General features: G+C 43.7%; 1 protein-coding gene across 3 annotated transcripts in view; it reads left to right on the forward strand.

Annotated features, from left to right (window-relative positions):
- LOC140163029 (squalene synthase-like) overlaps positions 1 to 20,412 on the forward strand; it is a 119,606-nt gene that overhangs the window by 8,341 nt on the left and 90,853 nt on the right. For all 3 annotated transcript variants that reach the window (XM_072186370.1, XM_072186367.1, XM_072186368.1), the window contains exon 2: positions 12,341 to 12,499. The gene's annotated coding sequence lies outside the window, so the exon portion shown is untranslated. The remainder of the gene's footprint in view (positions 1 to 12,340; positions 12,500 to 20,412) is intronic.

Raw genomic sequence — 20,412 nt, forward strand, 5'->3', positions numbered from 1 at the left:
CATTTAAATTGAAACTTTCCATGGAAAGGTAAAAAGCATACCCAAGAGTGCGACGGTCATTTTTGCAAAGGTCGCTTACGTTAATTATTTGACTTTTAACGGATGACGCGCACGATGGCCCTCCGACTGTGTCATACAATGTAGTCTTCATGCACACTAGTACCCCCCCCCCATGTGGCCCCCTCCCACACTCGAAGTTGAGGGGGGTCAAAAATTTAATGAAATATTGTTTTTATATTATGCATTATATATATCAATTTCGGTCATGTAGGCGAAGTTATTAGGACAAAAAAAGACTTTGAAGAATGTCTCTCATGTACATGTACAAAAGGATAGGAAACTGAATTTTTAAAACCACCTTTTTAGGGTGAAGGAAGCATTTTTTCAAAAAAATGTCTAAAATGGGTTTTTATGTCAAAAATGTCTCTTTTGGGGTGCTACATCGAGTCAAATGTTCGGAAGATTATTTCGGGGTCATCTGAGGTCACCCAGGGGTCATCTGAGGTTAAATTATTACAAACTGTCGTATGGGCATGAAACTTGGTGGGTACAATCAACATTTAGAGTCAAATGTTCGGAAGATTATTTCGGGGTCATCCGAGGTCACCCAGGGGTCATCTGAGGTCAAATTACTGAAAACTGTCGTATGGGCATGAAACTTGGTAGGTACAATCAACATTTAGAGTTAAATGTTCGGCAGATTATTTCGGGGTCATCCGAGGTCACCCAGGGGTCATCCAAGGTCAAACTACTAAAAACTGTCGTATGGGCATGAAACTTGGTGGGTACAGTCAACATTTAGAGTAAAATGTTTAAGATTATTTCGGGGTCAGCGAAGGTCCCCCAGAGGTCATTGAGGTCAAATTACTAAAAACTGTCGTATGGGCATGAAACTTGGTGGGTACAGTCAACATTTGGAGTAAAATATTCGGAGGGTTATTTCGGGTTCATCCGAGGTCACCCAAGGGTCATCTGAGGTCAAATTACTAAAACTGTCATATGGGCATGAAACTTGGTGGGTACAGTCAACATTTAGAGTCAAAGTTTCGGAAGGTAATTTCGGGGTCACCAAGGTCACACAGGGGTCATCTGAGGTCACATTACTAAAAACTGTCATATGGGCATGAAACTTGGTGGGTACAGTCAACATTTAGAGTCAAAGTTTCGGAAGGTAATTTAGGGTCATCCAAGGTCACCCAGGGGTCATCTGAGGTCAAATTACTAAAACTGTCGTATGGGCATGACACTTAGTGGTTACAGTCAACATTAAGAGTCAAATTTTTGGAAGGGCATTTCGGGTCACCCAGGGGTCATCTGAGGTCAAATTACTAAAACTGTCGTATGGGCATGAAACTTGGTGGGTACAGTCAACATTTAGAGCCAAATTTTTGAAGGTCATTTTGGGTCATCCAAGGTCACCCAGGGGTCATCTGAGGTCAAATTACTTGAAACTGTTATATGGGCATGAAACTTGGTGGGTACAGTCAACATTTAGCGTGATGTTTTTGGAAAGTCATTTCGGGGTCATCCAAGGTCACTCAGGGGTCATATGAGGTCACATTACTAAAAACTGTCGTATGGGCATGACACTAAGTGGTCACTGTCAACATTAAGAGTCAAATTTTGGAAGGGCATTTCGGGGTCACCCAGGGGTCATCTGAGGTCAAATTACTAAAAACTGTTGTATGGGCATGAAACTTGGTGGGTACAGTCAACATTTAGAGCCAATTTTTTGGAAGGTCATTTTGGGATCATCACAGGTCATCCAAGGGCATGACACCTGGTGGTTACAGTCAACATTTAAAGTCAAATTTTTGGAAGGTCATTTCAGGGACATCTGAGGTCACCCATGGGTCATCTGTGGTCAAATTTCTAAAAACATGAAACTTGGTGGGTACAGTCATCATTTAGAGCCAAATTTTTGGACAGTCATTGCAAGGTCATCTGAGGTCACTCAGAGGTCATTTGAAGTCAAATGACTAAAAACTGTTGTATGGGCATGACATGTACAGTCAACATTTAGAGCCCAATTTTTGGAAGGTCATTTTGGGGTCAGTAGGGGTCATCTGAGGTCAAATTAGTAAAATTGTCGGATGGGCATGAGACTTGGTGGGTGCAGTCACCATCAGCCAGGTAATTGTGCCCAGCCGAGACCCACCAAAATTTAGGGATCAAAGGTCAAATTCCAATATTGGTCCAATCAAGCTCAAATTGAACAGGCAAATCGCCATGGGTTGTTGCAGGTTCATTTACTTCTACCAAAAGTAATCGTAAAAGCAGGCAATCCCGAAAGCAGGCGAGACTCGTGGTTCGAGAACCGCCTTTTTTCAAATTTTTCTCAATTTTTTCGGATTTTTTTCCATTTTTGGCAAGCCGAGAGGGGGGGGGCAAGCGATTTTTGGCACACATTCATGGGGCGCCTTTTTAATAAAACGCTCTAAAAGGAAAACAGTACGGAAACGCTTAAATATGCAAATTGTCCTGCTCACAGCTCGCTGCGCTCGCAACATACATCTAGACCATTTAAGGTTTGCAAATTGGGATCCCAAAAATTTGGCATGTTCAAGGGGGGGAAAGAATTGTATTTGTATTGGTTAGTGGGTCAAGGTCACTGATGACCTCTAGAGGTCATCTGAGGTCAAATTAGTAAAAACTGTCGTATGGGCATGAAACTTGGTAGGTACAGTCACGAGGGCGCACCACCAAATCACTCCACGATTTATGTACCAGTGAAATTCGGTTAAAATAGTCCACCGCTTATTTGAGCTTGTTGCGGCTTTATTTTCTAAACGTATAGTCAAATCTTGCCCATTTTCAGCTCATTTGCTTCCGACAAATGTATACATGACCAAATTTGAGAAAAATTCCCAAAATTTTATTTCAGAGTTGAAGTTCTGGCGCGAATTTGAACAACGTCCGGTTTCCAAAATTGAGTGATTTTTTAGGGTTGAATTTGCACAATTTTTCTTTGCAAAATAACAAAAAAAATCGGTGGTTAGCAATATATTCCGTTAACAGAATAATATTCTACATATGATCAGCTTTAATTTGATACCAAGCTTTATAGTTGAAATACGTAATTCAAGTGCCAAAACGAGATCCAAATGTAAGCTTTTTACCGTGTATTTCAATGGGCGCGTTTAATGGTGGTGCGCCCTTATAAGAGGCTTTCAAGGTGTGTTACTATTTACGCTTCAGTACAAAAAAAGACATAAAATAAGGGCGAAAGTCTTAATAAATCATTTTATTGCATTCGAAAATGCTTTAAATAACTTTTGTGATTAATTTTAGGAACATTTGTTTAAAAATTTATCCAAAATACAAGTCTCTGACGTTAAGAAAGGCATGAAAAATCAACTTCCGTGAGCGCTTTTGGTATAAATTTATACCAGATCAGAATAACGATAAAACTTGTATTTTTGCCTAAATTGCCAATATCAGTAGGCCTTGTTTTGAAGACAGAAAAAGAGAGGGGGGGGGGGGGTCTTTTGACATAATTATGTAAATAGGCCTATATTGAAGATATTCAAAACATGAATACACACATTTTGTACTTTTCACAGCTAAAAATTAAAATTAGAAAGTATCTTTTTGTATAAAACATTCAATTTTCTGTCCAACCTCTGCAGAACTCAGCATGTTGATGAACGTGTTGAAATTTGGGTCTTTTGGTGATTCCGAGCTGAGATTTAGATCGTCATTTCTTCCAAACGGAATGCCGCAGAGAGGTGAAATTTTATGAAATGACTAGAAACCTTCTCTAGTTTATTTTAAAAAGTAAAAATTGGATTTTGATAACAAGTGACGTTTATAAGAGGGCGCACCACCAAATCACTCCACGATTTATGTACCAGTGAAATTCGGTTAAAATAGTCCACCGCTTATTTGAGCTTGTTATGCTTTATTTTCTAAACGTATAGTCAAATCTTGCCCATTTTCAGCTCATTTGCTTCCGACAAATGTATACATGACCAAATTTGAGAAAAATTCCCAAAATTTTATTTCAGAGTTGAAGTCTGGCGCGAATTTGAACAACGTCCGGTTTCCAAAATTGAGTGCTTTTTAGGGTTGAATTTGCACAATTTTTCTTTATGCGGCAAAATAACAAAAAAGTCAGTGGTGAGCAATATATTCCGTTAACAGAATAATATTCTACATATGATCAGCTTTAATTTGATACCAAGCTTTATAGTTGAAATACGTAATTCAAGTGCCAAAAGCGAGATCCAAATGTAAGCTTTTTACCGTGTATTTCAATGGGCGTTTAATGGTGGTGCGCTCCTTTATAAGAGGCTTCCAAGGTGTGTTACTATTTACGCTTCAGTACAAAAAAGACATAAAATAAGGGCGAAAGTCTTAATAAATCATTTTATTTCATTCGCAAATGCTTTAAATAACTTTTGTGATTAATTTTAGGAACATTTGTTTAAAAATTTATCCAAAAATACAAGTCTCTGACGTTAAGAAAGGCATGAAAAATCAACTTCCGTGAGCGTTTTTGGTATAAATTTATACCAGATCAGAATAACGTATAAAACTTGTATTTTTGCCTAAATTGCCAATATCAGTAGGCCTTGTTTTGAAGACAGAAAAAGAGAGGGGGGGGTCTTTTGACATAATTATGTAAATAGGCCTATATTGAAGATATTCAAAACATGAATACACACATTTTGTACTTTTCAAAACTAAAAAATTAAAATTAGAAAGTATCTTTTTGCATAAAACATTCAATTTTCTGTCCAACCTCTGCAGAACTCAGCATGTTGATGAACGTGTTGAAATTTGGGTCTTTTGGTGATTCCGAGCTGAGATTTAGATCGTCATTTCTTCCAAACGGAATGCCGCAGAGAGGTGAAATTTTGCGAAATGACTAGAAACCTTCTCTAGTTTATTTTAAAAAGTAAAAAATTGGATTTTGATAACAAGTGACGTTTATAAGAGGGCGCACCACCAAATCACTCCACGATTTATGTACCAGTGAAATTCGGTTAAAATAGTCCACCGCTTATTTGAGCTTGTTGCGGCTTTATTTTCTAAACGTATAGTCAAATCTTGCCCATTTTCAGCTCATTTGCTTCCGACAAATGTATACATGACCAAATTTGAGAAAAATTCCCAAAATTTTATTTCAGAGTTGAAGTTCTGGCGCGAATTTGAACAACGTCCGGTTTCCAAAATTGAGTGCTTTTTTAGGGTTGAATTTGCACAATTTTTCTTTGCGGCAAAATAACAAAAAAAGTCGGTGGTTAGCAATATATTCCGTTAACAGAATAATATTCTACATATGATCAGCTTTAATTTGATACCAAGCTTTATAGTTGAAATACGTAATTCAAGTGCCAAAACGAGATCCAAATGTAAGCTTTTTACCGTGTATTTCAATGGGCGCGTTTAATGGTGGTGCGCTCCCTCAACATTTCAAGCCAAATTTTTTGAAGGTCATTTCAAGGTCACCAGGGGTCATCTGAGGTCAAATTAGTAAAAACTGTCGTGTGGGTATGAAACTTAGCGGATACAGTCAACATTTAGAGCCAAAGTTTTGGAAGGTCATTTCAGGGTCACCAGGGGTCAAATTAGTAAAAACTGTTGCATGGGCATGAAACTTGGTGGGCACAATCACCATCAGCCAGATAATCGTGCCTAGCGGATAACCGCCAAATTCATTTACCTCTACCAAAAGTAACACAAAAGCAGGCGGTTGCGAAAGCAGGCGAGACTCGTGGTTCGAGAACCGCCTTGTATTTAAAAGGCGCCCCAAGAATTTGTGCCAAAAATCACTTGCCCCCCTCGGTTTGCCAAAAATTGCTTGCCCGCCCCCCCTTCGCTTGCCAAAAATTTCTTGGCCCCCCCTCCAATTTTACCCTCCCCCAGGGCTCATTATTGCACAGCCATGTTTCTGACCACTTCTGTAACTTGTCTACATTGTACATCTGTCTGTAACTTAATAACTGTGCACATCTTCTGGTGAGCTGACAGAGATGAACATCTTTGTGTCAAATAGCTGGATACTGGACTCAACATGTTGGGGCAAGTCATTTATGGTCGTGCGTCATGAATTGGGGTATAGGAAAAGGTGGTGGTGTTACATTTTTTTTTTAAATTTCAGGATGTTTTGGCCCAGATCTCAAGAATGTAGAGGGCTACTTAACTAGAAATGGTCTCATTTTGTTGCTAATTTATCTACCTAAAACTGTGGAAAGTAAAAACTTCACACTGTATTTACTTTTTGAGATATTGCAATTCAAACGATGCAAAGTCAGGGGTGGTGGTGCCTACGGTTGAGGTGCCTACGGTTGAGGCGTGTGTTAAAGTATAGGGAATATTGATTTTCAGTGCCTCTCAAATTTATTTTTTACTGTAGCTTCATAACCCAGCAAGGTATTAAGATGGACAATGTACCATTGTTTTGGTATTTATGTCTAGTAGGTAACTTGACCAATTTTACTCCTAGCTGGTTTAATTTGTTAATGTGCTGCATTCTGTGTCATGGGTTCTAGGCTTTTCCTATACGTTACTGTACTAAGCATGCATTTGTGCTCCGAAATGTTCTGAATGTCATATTACTTGAAGAAGTTACCCTATTTCTGTAAAAGTTAATATTTTTTAGAAGGAAATTTGATGAGGAATTCAAATAGGCCATTGGTTTTTGTGTAGGACATGAAGGGAAAAAGTTTTGATTGATAATGTCATAAAAATCATAAAAATTTATGTACGACTTTTGAACACCCTGTATCTCAGTTAGGCTACATAATTCATCATTACAAGTTTGCTTTTTTTGAGAGCCTACAATGTTATTAGCACATCTAAAATGGTTTGAGCAAAACAGGTGTTTATGTTAGTGAGTAAGAGAGGAACCAATTTTTTTACTTTTTGAACGAAAATGTAACTTTTCCACCCTATATAATATTTGTGGCACCCTGTATATCAACTTAAAAGTTGAACAATTGTCTTCCTTACACTTTCAGCTTTATGATGATATAAAAATTGTAGGTTTCTGACAAACATGAGATGAATTACAATCATTTTTGTGTGAAAGCGTGATTATTTTTCTAATTTTGAGCATGTAACGCATTTGGCCCCCAATTCATGACACACGACCTTATATAGAGAATAAACAGGAGCTCTCGACATCTGCTTGTGATTAGTTGCCATTCTGTACTGATGAGATTGTCTGTGTTCTCTCTGTCAGAGATCTATTTGAGCACTTTCCTCTCAAAGCCATATGTGACCCCTCAGCACAACTGAGCCCTGAAGTCGCCAATCATCATTTTTGAGATATTCAACCAAAATATTCTGCTTGAAATTACCTTTAAAATGATGTAGGGGCCTATATCATGTCTATAGTACTTGACATTTAAGTAGTGAAAAATCAATAAAACAGTCAATAAATCCTTTGTTTCCTATTGTTTATTGTTAAGTTCGATGGAGCATATCTCAATAGTGGCACTGGCGACATCCGGGCTCAGTTGTGCTGAGGGGTCACATATATGCATGCAGCTTGCTTAGGGAGTGTTGTTTATAAATACTTTGGTGGGGGGTTGGAAAAGTTGGAACCTCGGACGTCAAAAATTTTTTGATCCCCCCTTTTTATGGTCTAAAATTTTTTTGATCCCCCCTTCATTTCCTAAAAAAGAAACCAAAAATATGCATCATTAACAGTGGCATAGATTTCTTTTTGACATTGGGGTTGGTGAAAACTTCTTGGAAGTCCAGTGAATCCAGCGAAACACGCAAAAAAATTTGCCATACATGTAATTGAAGCTACATTAACTGGTGAAATATAAACCGGAATTAATTTGCGCGAGGCGCAAAAAAAATTGGCACTTTTTATAGTTTAAAATGACCAAATATGGAGTTAATTTTGGTTAGAAACCATACCATGTATACAGGCGTCAACATTGGGGGATGATTGTTTGGACCATCTCCCCTATCAAAATATTGGGGGGATCCATCCCCCCAGGATCTTCCCCTATGGTCATTAACTCATCAGCTAAAAATTACCGTTTGGAGTTATTACTCATTGTACTAGTCATAGTGTTACACCCTTAAGTGGGTACCATACATTTTATTGATTTGTAGCTTGAGATTACAAAATTGAATACTTAACATTCATGCAGGCGGAGCGCGCAAAAATTTTGGAATGTACATGTATGCATTCTCTTACATTTTACCCCGGAATTTTACCCTCAAATTTTGTTGATCCCACCCCTATTAAGGACTGAATTTTTTTTGATCTCCCCTTTTAGGACCTAAAATTTTGTTGATCCCCCCGAATGTTTTCCAACCCCCCACACAAGTATTTATGAACACTCCCTTAGCAGCCTTTTATGTCAAGGATATCAGCCCGGGATATCAGTAACTTCCTCCAGTGTTTCCAGCAAGTTTGTTAGACAAGATTTCCCCGCATTGAAGCCATGTTGACTGCTTGACATCAGATTCTGCTCTGAAGGGTATACGAGGTATTGTTGGTCGAAGCAGCCAAAAAAGTCGATTTTCGTTATCCGAATCAATATATTATTGAAAAATAACACTTTGGTGTTTTGGAAAAGTTCATTCTACAAATCATATACTTTGAAAACTTGCTTAATTTATTGTTGTAAATGAGTTATGTACGTTTTACAAAAGTGTTGTTGTTTCAGCCCTCTTTACAACATAACTCAAGAACCACAGGACCTACAAAAGTATATCTGTGATATTTGAATTCTTCTACACGCTAGCTATGAATTGAGCAATGTACAATTTTTGCTAAAGCTCGCTACCATTCGCTGTGAACTACTTTTTTTCTGCTGCGTCGACCAACAATACATCGTATAACCTTAAAAGGTGGTACTACATGTACACCCATGGCCTATTTTTGCATTTTTCTCAAAAATTATAGCGCATTGGTGACAAGTAAGATATTTATATTATAGGGGCAAGGACTACAACTACTGCACTGAAATTTTTTATTTCAGCACAGACATCAGTGTGGAGTTACAGTCAAAAATGAGGGAAAACCAATATTTGATCAATAAATCAATAACTACTTGTCTTGAGTCACTGAAATTCCAGTGTATAACTGGATTCCTTGCCCCTATAATACATGTACATTGTATAGTATACATAACTTTTTGTTACCAGTGTTTTATTAGTTTTAGAGAAAAATGCAAAAATAGTCACAAATTTACCCGGGGGGGGGGGGGGGACTGGTCATTGACAAGGGGGTATCATGCGTGGCCACGAAGTTTCAAATAGCACCCTAAACAAGTATTTATGAGGTCTGAAAATGCACCCCTAAACAAGTATGACAAGTGCAATTTCATACCCTAAATAAGTATTGACATTATTTTTGCCCCCATTAGAAGCAAGTAAATTATCAGTAATATTTTGACTCTAAAAGTAACCCTTCATGATAACTGGGAAAACACAAATTCAAAAGTTCAAAACTTTTAACCTTTATTACATACAGGGTGTCCCAAAAAAAAGAGGCCCCTCATTGCGCCCTTTTTTTCTCCTATTTCTGAAAAGTTGATTAAACATATTTTGGTATGTAAAGAAACCTTTAATCGTTAGCTTTAATAAACCAAAACAATTATTTCAATCGGCTCACAACTTTTGAAGATATGCCCTTTTGAATAAAAGTACCTGTTTTTCACTCTGTCCTACGTATAGCAAACAGAGTGGATGGGATGGCTCATGCTGTGGAATGGCCTGCACGATCACCAGACCTCACACCACTTGATTTTTTCCTTTGTGGCAAAATCCAAGATCTTCGCAAACGTATTACTGAATGCATTCATGAAGTATCCGGCGCACAAGGATGGTGCATAGCGCAATTGATGCAATGAGGACCAGGGCTGAAACCTGTATTCGCCAAGGAGGCAACCAGGTAGAGGGCAGAGCAGCACAGTAAACTCACTTCAGAAGAACCAAAGACAAACCAAACAGCCTTTTAGGGCTACCTTTTATCCTAAAAAGAGAAATGACATATTGTAAATGAAAAAAAGAAAGCAAGAAACAACAAATTAAGAAAGTAAGAAACATAATAAAACAAAAAGGCATAAATAACCAAGAAAAAATAAGTAATCGCAAGTAAAGCAAAAGAAGTCCCATTCGGCATCCATTTTACCCACAAATTAATGACACTATTAACAAAATCCATTGCCCATAAACCTACTGATAAAGCCCATTCCATAAATAAAAGTTATTTTATAAAGTTATCATTGAGGAATGTTTGATATTCATGCATGGTATGTGTACTCCTTTCAATCTTTGAAGTAGCCAAACCTTCTCCGTGGACAGGGTGAAAACGGTACATTTCTTTTTAAAAGAGCATATCTTCAAAAGTTGTGAGCCGATTGATATAATTGTTTTGGTTTATTAAAGCTAACAACTTAAGGTTTTTTAACATACCAAAATATATTTGATCAACTTTTCAGAAATGGGAGAAAAAGAGGGCGCAATGAGGGGCCTCTTTTTTGGGACACCCTGTACTACATTTGTCTCAAAGGACCCTAAACACTGATTTATTGTACAAGGTATACCCTTTTTCTCAAATTTCTTTGTTTTAGATTAGATACCCTATTCACGATACGTAAGTACAGTGCCTGATCATGAAAAAACACCCTTTTTACTTGAATCTTTGGCCACGCATGATACCCCCTGGTCAATGATCAGTGGCCCCCCTGGGCAAATTTATCAAGGGGTGTAGTACCACCTTTTGTCCTTCCTAATTGATTCCATGACTTTACATGTACATGGGATGCAGGTCAAGCTTACTGACCTGTAGTCTCCAGCCTTGGTTTTGGCTCCCTTCTTGAATATGGGGGTAAGCTTATATTTCTTCTTTATCTTCTTGAACGGAACATGGTTGTGGACTGCTTTGTTGTAAACACCCTTTAGTGTTTGCCAAGCTTCCTCACACCCTTTGTCTTCCAATTCATGTTGCCAGTCCATGTCATTAAAAACTTGCTATTGCTTCATAATTTCCTTTGTTGTAGTGTGGTTTCCCTCCTTGCCCGTCTTCTCTAGTGGATTTGCTTGAGCGGCTGTCATACATGTAGGTCCATGTATAAAGTCTCACATGGTCGCTCTTGCCAATTGGCGTTGCTCAGAAAGGTTCTCAATCAAGTCTTCATTGGTGAAAATCAGGTCCAGGGTTGAAGGTTTCTGCCCCTCTCTATACCTGGTTGGAAAATTCACATGCTGCATTAGAGGGTACATGCCACAAAATAGCTTTCCATAGACTTCACATGCAAAATAGGGGTCACGTTTTAGGCTATAAGTCGAGTTACGTCGTACTTTGAAATATATATTTGATATCATCTTAATCAGAACAAAATTCTGTATAACATATCTGAAAATGACACCATATTTTAGGTCTACTTTTTGAGAAAAATAGCGCTATATAAAAAGACCCGATTTTCTCGTGTTTACGTCCGACTGCTAACCGCGTTTTGACCTCGTGTGTTCATGCGCTCATCATCGTAAACATCACTCAAATTTTCGCGTTTTCTGTTCAAATTAGTAGATATCACATTCACAAGTTCTAGCAAAACACGATTTGCAACACTAAAATTGTTAATATTGTACCGATTTTGCACATTTTTTATGCAAAGTTGGGACTATAGTCGTGATAAACTTTTACCGGAAACCGCTTCACAGGCGGATTTAGTTGTATGCACCCTAGATATAGACCTTGCTTATAATATCGTAGATTACTGTTGCATATGATGTGTTTCTCCTGCCCTGACCTATCCAGTTCACTTCTGGTAGATTGAAATCTAGGCTAGCTGAGAATAGGCTGGCTAAACATGGGTCAATAGTCAAAAAATAAACACATTTTGCAACATCTGGATGTGCTCTGTTCATGGAGGCACATTTTATCACTATCGACCCATGTTGCAATAGCAAATCAGTACAGAAACTTGAAATAGGAGAAATGCAATGTGGAAAGTGTACGATATTCTTTATGGGTATGGTAGGGTACAGTAACGAGTTTGGAAATTGGGATTCAACTATGGGTAAGGGTTTCTTTTTCCTGTTTTCCTAGATCTAAAGAAGTCAATGATTTACCAATTGCCAACTGCAGTTTAAGAGGAACCCAATTGCCCTCCACATGTAACAACCGATCAGTGTTGGATGATCATTGGACCATTTTGTTTGAAGACTTGGGGCGATTCAATTTAGTTTTAATTAGTTTCATAGATGTTTTTTTTATATTTCAATTTTAAAAGCGAATCCCAATAGGGAGTGAGTATGGGTACGGGTACAGACTTATTGGCACAGTTACGAGTTCGGAAATTGGGATTCAAGTATGGGTAATTACAGTTTCTTTTATGTCTTGTTTTCCTACATGTAGATCTCAAGAAATCAATTGTCAAACCGTTAGAAGGAACCCGATTTCCCACAAAGTAACAACCGATCACATCAGTGTTGGATGATCATTGGACCATTATTTTGTCTGGAGGCACCAAACAGCCTTACTTGACATCTGACCAAGAGAGAAGTGCCATCAAAGGTATGTTCAGTAAAATGCCAATGAGGTACAACCAAAGAGTACAGACTCCATCATGGAGGGCAAAATACCGTAAAAATCTGGTCTACAAGCATATAGTGTGTTTCTGACGAAAACTTAATCAATACGAAACAACCATAAATATGCCAATACAATAGATTGGTCTTACAATAGCACTTGTTTGTACATGTAATTATGCTTGCATCGGTAGTTAATTTGCTCCTACTCCCAATATTATAAGTTTTTCGATGCATGGCGTCTGGATTAAGTTAGCTTTCACCAAAACCACTATGCTTGTAGATAAGGTTTTACGGTAGTGTATCAGATTATTTTGCTATGCGCCCAGCAAACTTTGATTAAAGTTTCTTGTTTATATGAGACATGTGTACATTATGCTAAAAATGCACACACTAAGCACTCAATCTTAAAGACGTCAATTATCAGTCCATTTTAGGCTTTAGCCGATAAACACGGATAGATGCACAATTTGCACTCCATGATCGACACACAAAAATGGCGGATTTACCATAGCAACACACATGGGGGTAGTTGTGACTTTGCATTCTTTTGGTTTAACCTCTTACTCAAATGCATAGCACAAAATTCCCATCTATTTACGCGTAGGCCCCATCCGTGTGGGTCTACTTTGCGTATGTTTCATATCAACGCGTCTATTTGTGCGTAGGCCTATCCACGTAGGCCTACTTTGCGTATATTTTTTCGGTTCCGTAATCAAGGATCATAACAACAACAGCGCAATACATGTAGTCTGACGATCGATGTGAGGCGTGAAACTACTAGCTACTACGCTGAATAATATTTAGCCAAAATTGTTTTATTTTTTTAGCACAAATACATGACATGTATGTATGATTACAGAAATGCAAATTTAATACATGAACAGTAAATTTTAGAATTGCTAGTTCACCCGCATCTGTCAGAGTAACTGATAGCGATGCTATTTGACCCCTATGACCCCTTTTGGCATGTTCCTGTCATATCAGGGGCATAGCTAGCTTTTTTGGTCGGGGGTAAATTAAAATTCCAGGGCACAGACGAAAACAAATTACAGTTGCATCATACTATTAATACTTCTAGACTGTATGTCTTCAAGCTTCCAAAAAAGACTATTGGGACGATGTGCGGACGTGGCGCGAAAACATTTGGTATTTTGCACTATTTTCGCCCGTTATCAGGATGGAAAGGGCTTTATCATTACAATGTGTCGGCTGCACACGTAGCATGCAAAAAATTTGTATTTTAAACTATTTTGGCCCTTGATCGGGTCGAATTTTGGTAGAAAAGAGGCTCTTTGCCCCGTTTCTGTTCTTTTGCCCTCCTGATTTTCTTTCATTTTTTGTCAGAGGGGCACTTTTTTTTCTTTCATTTTTTGTCAGGGGGGCACTCTGCCCCGGCATACTCTAACATTTGAGACTCAGTACACCGGTCGATCTTACCGTTTCCGATGTTGATTAAGATACTTCTTGCATTGATCCCGAGATGCGGAAAAAACCAATAGTCATTTTGTCCCACATAAATGAATAAACAACAAACACCCCCCGATCCCCCGAGTGGACTCACCCATTCGGTGACGTCACACCCGATAATCACCCCTTATCCTCCTTGGTTTCTGCATGAGATAGACGTGTGGATTTTTCTTTGCCAACGCTAAGTATCATTACGAACCAAAGGATTTGAGATATACAGTTTGTTTGTTACACCTGAGGTAAAAACCAACCAGTATAGTGCGCTAGGAGATAGTTTTGACGACATTTTTCGCTAGAAAAGTGACAAAAACGATTCAAAAACTTAGCTTGTATGAGTGTTTCCGTTCGTATACGGGACACACGTTTTCAAAATGGCCGCCCTTAGGACGCCATTTTATATTTGTTCTCACGTAAAACAACTATAGCAGACTAGTAAGTTACAATAGATGTTTGTACAGTACTGTGTATACATGTATGGTGAGTGATTATCGCTATGTTTATGGTGTGCTCTATCGTTATATCTTTCAGTACGCGTCCGATGACGAGTTACTGCTAAGAGTTCGGTGGGTTTCCGAAGGGACCAGCCTGACAAATCTATAGAAAAGGTTTTCAGTTTTCCTTTGTATATATATTTTTATATCATACCACTACATCTGCGACAGCCACTGTGCGTGTGTGTCTGCTTATTGGGCTTGAGTCTTGTGTTCGGGGGTAGTGCTTACGCTCCCGAGTTACTACAACATGTCCAGGCCTTGTCAATCCTGCCCTTCCCTTGTGGCAGAGTGGGACCCATATCCACTCTGCTACACCCATAGGGATTGTTCTAAATTTAATAAGTGTGCATCTTTTTGCATAGGCTTATCAGATGTACATTTCAAGATCTAGAAAGTAGCGCTTCGTTTGGGACTTGACACAGACAGAAAACGAAGACCAAGAAACAGAAGGCTACAGGTAAGGTTGATATGGTAGGTACTAGCGCGGCCGGCAAGGGCCACGCTAAGGTAACCTCTGGGGCTCCGGCCCCGGGCAAGCAGGCGGCCCCTCCGGGGACTGCTAGCGAGCCCGAAGGCCTAGCAGCCAGCGAAAGCACTGACAAACCGTCTAAGCTAGTAGCAGGCAGCAGGGCGGTACTTGCCCTAACAGGCGAGTACCAGTCTACCAGCGAGATCTCTAGCGAGTTTCTTGCAGGTGGACACCCGTCCATTGCTGGCGAACGAGCGGGTCTAGCACCCGCGGAAGTAGCTGGCGATGGACAGTATGCCAAGGGTACCCCGGGCTTGCCTGGGCTGAATCCTAGCATACAGCGTGCGAACGGACCTCCGGGCTTGCCTGGGCTGGTCTGTAGCACGCAGCGTGCCAGTGGAACCCCGGGCTTGCCTGGGTTGATCCACGGCACGCAGCACGCTCTTCGTTCCCGCAAGGGTCGAATGAAAACGTGCAGGGGTTTAGCAGAGATGATACCGGGGCTAACGCTTCGGGTGTAGTCTTAGCAGAACCAACTGGGGTTGTCACACGGCTGCGTTCCATGGCGGGACCGCCGAGTGATACCCTGGGCCTTGGAATGGCTGCCGGCTGTCCTCCGGGACTGGCTAGCGGCTATACCGGGGTTGGGCTCGCAGTCTCTCACGGGACAGCGACCCAAGTGCAAACAGTGGCAGCTACCGGGACGAGCTACGGCTCGACCTCAGTGGTAGCCACTATGCACGCGCCATAGCTGCCGTGAGTGGTCCGCCACACACAGCGACCTTGGGCGAGGCTCAAGAGGTTAGGGTAGGTAGTTTGAACAGCCTAGCTGATCAACAACCCACTTATGTCCTCGAGAGCCAGCAGAGCGTGGGTGATCCATTACAGTCAATGGGTCAATTACCCTCTTATGATCGATCACTATCTATTCAGCGGAGCATGGCTCCATTGATTGATACTGCCTATTCAGGTAGCGAGGTGACTGATCGGGGGTATACACGCTCAGCTACCCGTGATACTCGGCAAGCTCCTTCTAGCCAAGGGACAGCCAGTATAGCGGGTACCCATACACACGGCTTGATCCTCTAGCGGGAACGCTGTGAGGCATGGGTACAGTGGTGCGCAGCCGGGAGCCCTACCGGGCACCTACGCTACAACCACGCAGGTACCGCAGTACTCGTCCTGGTTTCCACAGTCTCTGTGGCAACAGGGGGGGGGAGGCGGTGCTGGTACTGCCGTTCCATGGGGTTTCCCTGGTGGCGGATCCTTTCAGGGTCAGCTACCGACAGGGTATGCCCGTGGTACCCGCCGCAGGGTGGTTTCTTCCACGGTCTAGCACCGTGGCAAGTGCCGCCTAGCGCTGGGCAAGCAGTACCACCAGCTGTTACCCAGGCTGGGCGGCGAGTGGCTAACCCTGATACAGCTCAGGGTAGGCCGCGCGCTGCTATGGCTAGGCGACAGCAGCGAGAGCGTCGCGGATCCCGGGTGCTATGGCTAGCATCTCGGGGTCTGCGAGAGTACTCCCTCTTCTGCTGGTGTTCAGTTGGCTAGCCACACGGTGCCGACACCTCCCTGTCCACCTTCAGATGCCCGTCGTCAGATCTCTTCCTCATCAGAGAGTGAGTCAGAGTCTGAAGGCGAGGGAAAGGAGTCGGAAGATGAAACCAGTAGCGACTCACAGTCTGATGAGGCTGTGCAGGTAGCTTCAGGTATCCTTCCCCCGCTTCTCCGTGAGGGACTCGCTAGCAATGGTCTGCCTGCGGACACCGCTGAGGTGATGAGCCGTGTGGCCCAAGGTTTGGGCCTGGCTTTCTCTCAGGAGGAGTCCATTCAGGAGGACCAGGGCATCTTTTCAGTAGGATGCCCAGCTAGCGCTTCCACACAAGGGTCGCCCGCACTTGCATTCCCGGCGGACCTCAAGGGTAGGTTTCGTAGGGCTGTCAGGCTCGCTGGAGCTTCTACGCCGCGTGCTTGCACGCTTCCACTGCGTGTTTCGCAGGAGGACTACGACACCTACCTCAGGGCCCCTGACATGGATCCAGACGTTGCCAAGCGCCTGCCGCTAGCGGCCAAGGCGCACGGGTCGTTCTCCCCCCAGTGGGAGGAGGAGCTAAAGCTCATCGATAAGCGAGCACGGTCGCCTATCAGAGTCTCGAGCGTCGCCACCCCGCTTGCCGAGCACCTCGGCAGGAAGGTAGCAAGCGACCACGGGCGACGCCGAACTCTTCCGCGAGGTTAATCTGTTAGCGGTGCTAACAGCTAACCTCAACGAGAGTTCTATGGGCCTAGCCCATAGGATGTCATCTCGCCGCCGGGAGAATGCCTGTTTGTCCCTCCAGTCAACTTATGGCTCTGACTTTGCTGAAGCAATGAAGAAGTCAGACTCGGAGGGACAAGGGCTTCTCTTTGGACAGGCCTTTTGCGCTACGGTAGAGGACCGGGCAAAGAAGGCCACCAATGAGAGCACTCTGAAGAAGTCAGAGGCTGCCCTGACCAAGGGAAGGGCAGTAAAGGCGAAGAAGAAGCACAAGAAGAAAAAGTCTTCTAAGCGTTCTTCAGCGCCAGCTCCGGCTTCAGCAGGACGCGCACCACCGACTACACCCGAGCCCGAGGCTACTCCAGCACCTCCCAAAAAACTGGGAAGCGCAAGAGTAGTGCTGGATCGTATGGCAAGCCCCCTAAGAAGAGCCGTTCTTCTAAGGGAGGCAAACCAGATCGGTCCTGAGGGCACGGCGGTCGACAGTCCATGCCGGCAGGCCTTGGACTTCCACAGGGATTCCCCTGTGGGCGGCCGCTGTGCATTACGCCCAGAGATGGCATGCCATCTCCCGGCGCCTGGGTATTGTCAGTGGTCAGTGGGGGTTACAGGCTGGAATTTACCAGCCACCCCTCGTGGCGCCTGCACGATTCAGAGGTCCACGGTAGTGCCGCCAGACGGCCCCCAGCGTCGGGCACTACTGTCAGAGGTCACTCAGCTTCTCACCAAGCAAGCGATTGTCCCGGGCTACCCCCCTTTCACCAAGGGGTTTGGGAGCACTTTTTTTCTGGCTCCAAAGAAGACCGGCGACTGGGGGCCATCCTGAACCTCAAGCCGTTGAACGAGTTCATCAGGCCCAAGAGGTTCAGAATGGAGACTCTCGCTCCGGTGCTAGCCTGCCCCATCAAGGGTATGTGGGCGGCATCGCTAGATCTCTTGGACGCATATCTGCATGTTCCGATCGCACCTCAAGATCAGAGGTTTCTACGCTTCAAGGTACAGGGTCAAACTTACCAGTTTCGATGCCTGCCATTCGCTTGTCCACCTCCCCAGAGTGTTTACACTCCTGGTCAGGGCGGTGGCAGCGTACCTGAAGCGCAGGGGAGTCAACATGTGTTGCTACCTGGACGATTGGTTCATTTACGGACGCACCCCACTGGAGACACAGTGTCTTGTGGAGTTAGTAGTCCGTACGGGCGGGACCTGGGATTTCTGATCAACGTCAAGAAATCCAATTTGGTCCCGACGCAGACACCACTATTTCTAGGGGCCCAGATCAACCTCAAGGAGGGGATCGTGGCGCCCTCACCCGAGAAGGTGACGAACATGGCGAGGTGTGCCCGACTCTTGGCCGAGTCAGAAGGTTTTGGGCCTTATGGCCAGTATGGTAGACCTCGTACCGTACTGCCGCTTTCACATGAGGCCTATACAACTACACCTTCTAGCCTTTTACAGGCCCAGTCGTCACCCAATATCCCTCGCGGTTCGATGTCGGAGATCGCGCGAGAGAACTCTGGTGGTGGACCCATCAGCCCAATTTGACTCAAGGTGTCAGGTTTCCTGCACCAGCGGTGCGTCACGTAGTGACGACCGACGCGTCAAAGCTGGGCTGGGGGGGCCACATCCACGGGGACTCAGTCTCGGGCTTATGGTCGGCCACGGAGACGGAGTTCCATATCAACCTTCTCCAACTTTGGGCAGTGGAGAGAACTCTCCAGCATTTCGAGAAGGTGATCGTGGGATCTCATATCGTTGTCCAAACAGACAACACAACCGTGGTGGCCTACCTCAACAGACAAGGGGGCACCAGGTCACCACGGTTGTGCCTGCACGCTTTCACGCCTGATAGGGTGGTGCAAGGCCAGGCAGATTACGTTGAGAGCGATGCACATAGCGGGAGTCACCAACATCCTCGCGGACGATCTGTCATGAGGAAAGGTGTCGGGACCTACAGAATGGTCCCTTGCTCCGCAGGTCGCCCAGACGATCTTCGAGGTGATGTACCACCCCTCGATAGATTTGTTCGCATCTCATCGCAATCATCAGCTGCCGGTGTACTGCTCGAGGGTCGCAGACCCACAGGCATTCGCCGTGGATGCTCTGTCCGTACACTGGGGAGGAATGAGTGCTTACGCTTTCCCCCCGATTTCACTGCTCGCAAGGGTAGTGACCAAGATCGGGAGGGAGGATTGCAACGTCATTCTGATAGCACCGTTCTGGCGAAACACCTGTGGTTTCGACCGATGGTGGATCTACTAGCGGCACAGTCGCGAGTGCTCCCCGAGTTACCAAATCTGCTCCGGATGCCCGGGAGAGGTACCAAGTCTACCACTAGAGCACCTGCAGTTAGCTGCATGGCCCTTATCAGGGAACGTGCGGCGGAGGGAGGCTTTTCATCAGAAGCTGCTTCTCTCATCGCCAGGGGTAGACGAGAGTCTACCCTCCGTACGTATAGTCAGCGTTTGGCTCCCTACTACGCATGGTGCGATGAGAGAAATACATCTCCCACTAGAGCCCCTGTGCCTCTAGTGGCAGATTTTCTGACAGAAAAGTTCAGGTCAGGACTTCAGCAGGCGACGATAGCCAACTACAAGTCAGCCATTCTCTCGATTCATCGGGGATTTGAAGACGGCAGATCGACTATCAATTCAGATGGGTCCCTAAGTCTTCTTCTCGACGGTATGTTCAACGAGCGCCCGCCGAAAGGAAGGTGGTCCCCCTTGGGACCTCAACACAGTCTTGGAGTATATTAAGGGTCCCCTTTGAGCCCCTGTCAAAAGCGACCCTTAAATACGCCACTCTTAAAGCGGCCTTTCTTCTGGCGTTGGCTTCGGGACGGCGATGCTCGGAGTTGCACGCAGTCTCAAGTCAGCCTCCGTATTTACTAACAACGGAGCGACGCTGTTTCTTCGCCCGGATTTCCTTGCAAAAATGAGCGAAGTACATTCCGACACTCGCCCTCTTCCTACCCAGTATTGGGCAGGGTTCGTCAATAGCCGAAGACAGGTTGTGGTGCCCGGTGAGGTGCTACAGCACTACCTTGGCCGAACACAAACCTTAAGAGGGGCTCATGACCGCTTATTTATCACCCACGCTGAACCGCACGGTCCAGCCGCTAAGCAGACTCTGGCACGGTGGCTGGTCCAGGTGTTGGTGGACTCGGGCGGCAAAAGACGCCGCCCCAAGGCCCACTCAACCAGATATATCTC

Source organism: Amphiura filiformis, chromosome 10, assembly GCF_039555335.1.
Source record: "Amphiura filiformis chromosome 10, Afil_fr2py, whole genome shotgun sequence".
Classification (NCBI taxonomy): Eukaryota; Metazoa; Echinodermata; class Ophiuroidea; order Amphilepidida; family Amphiuridae; genus Amphiura; species Amphiura filiformis.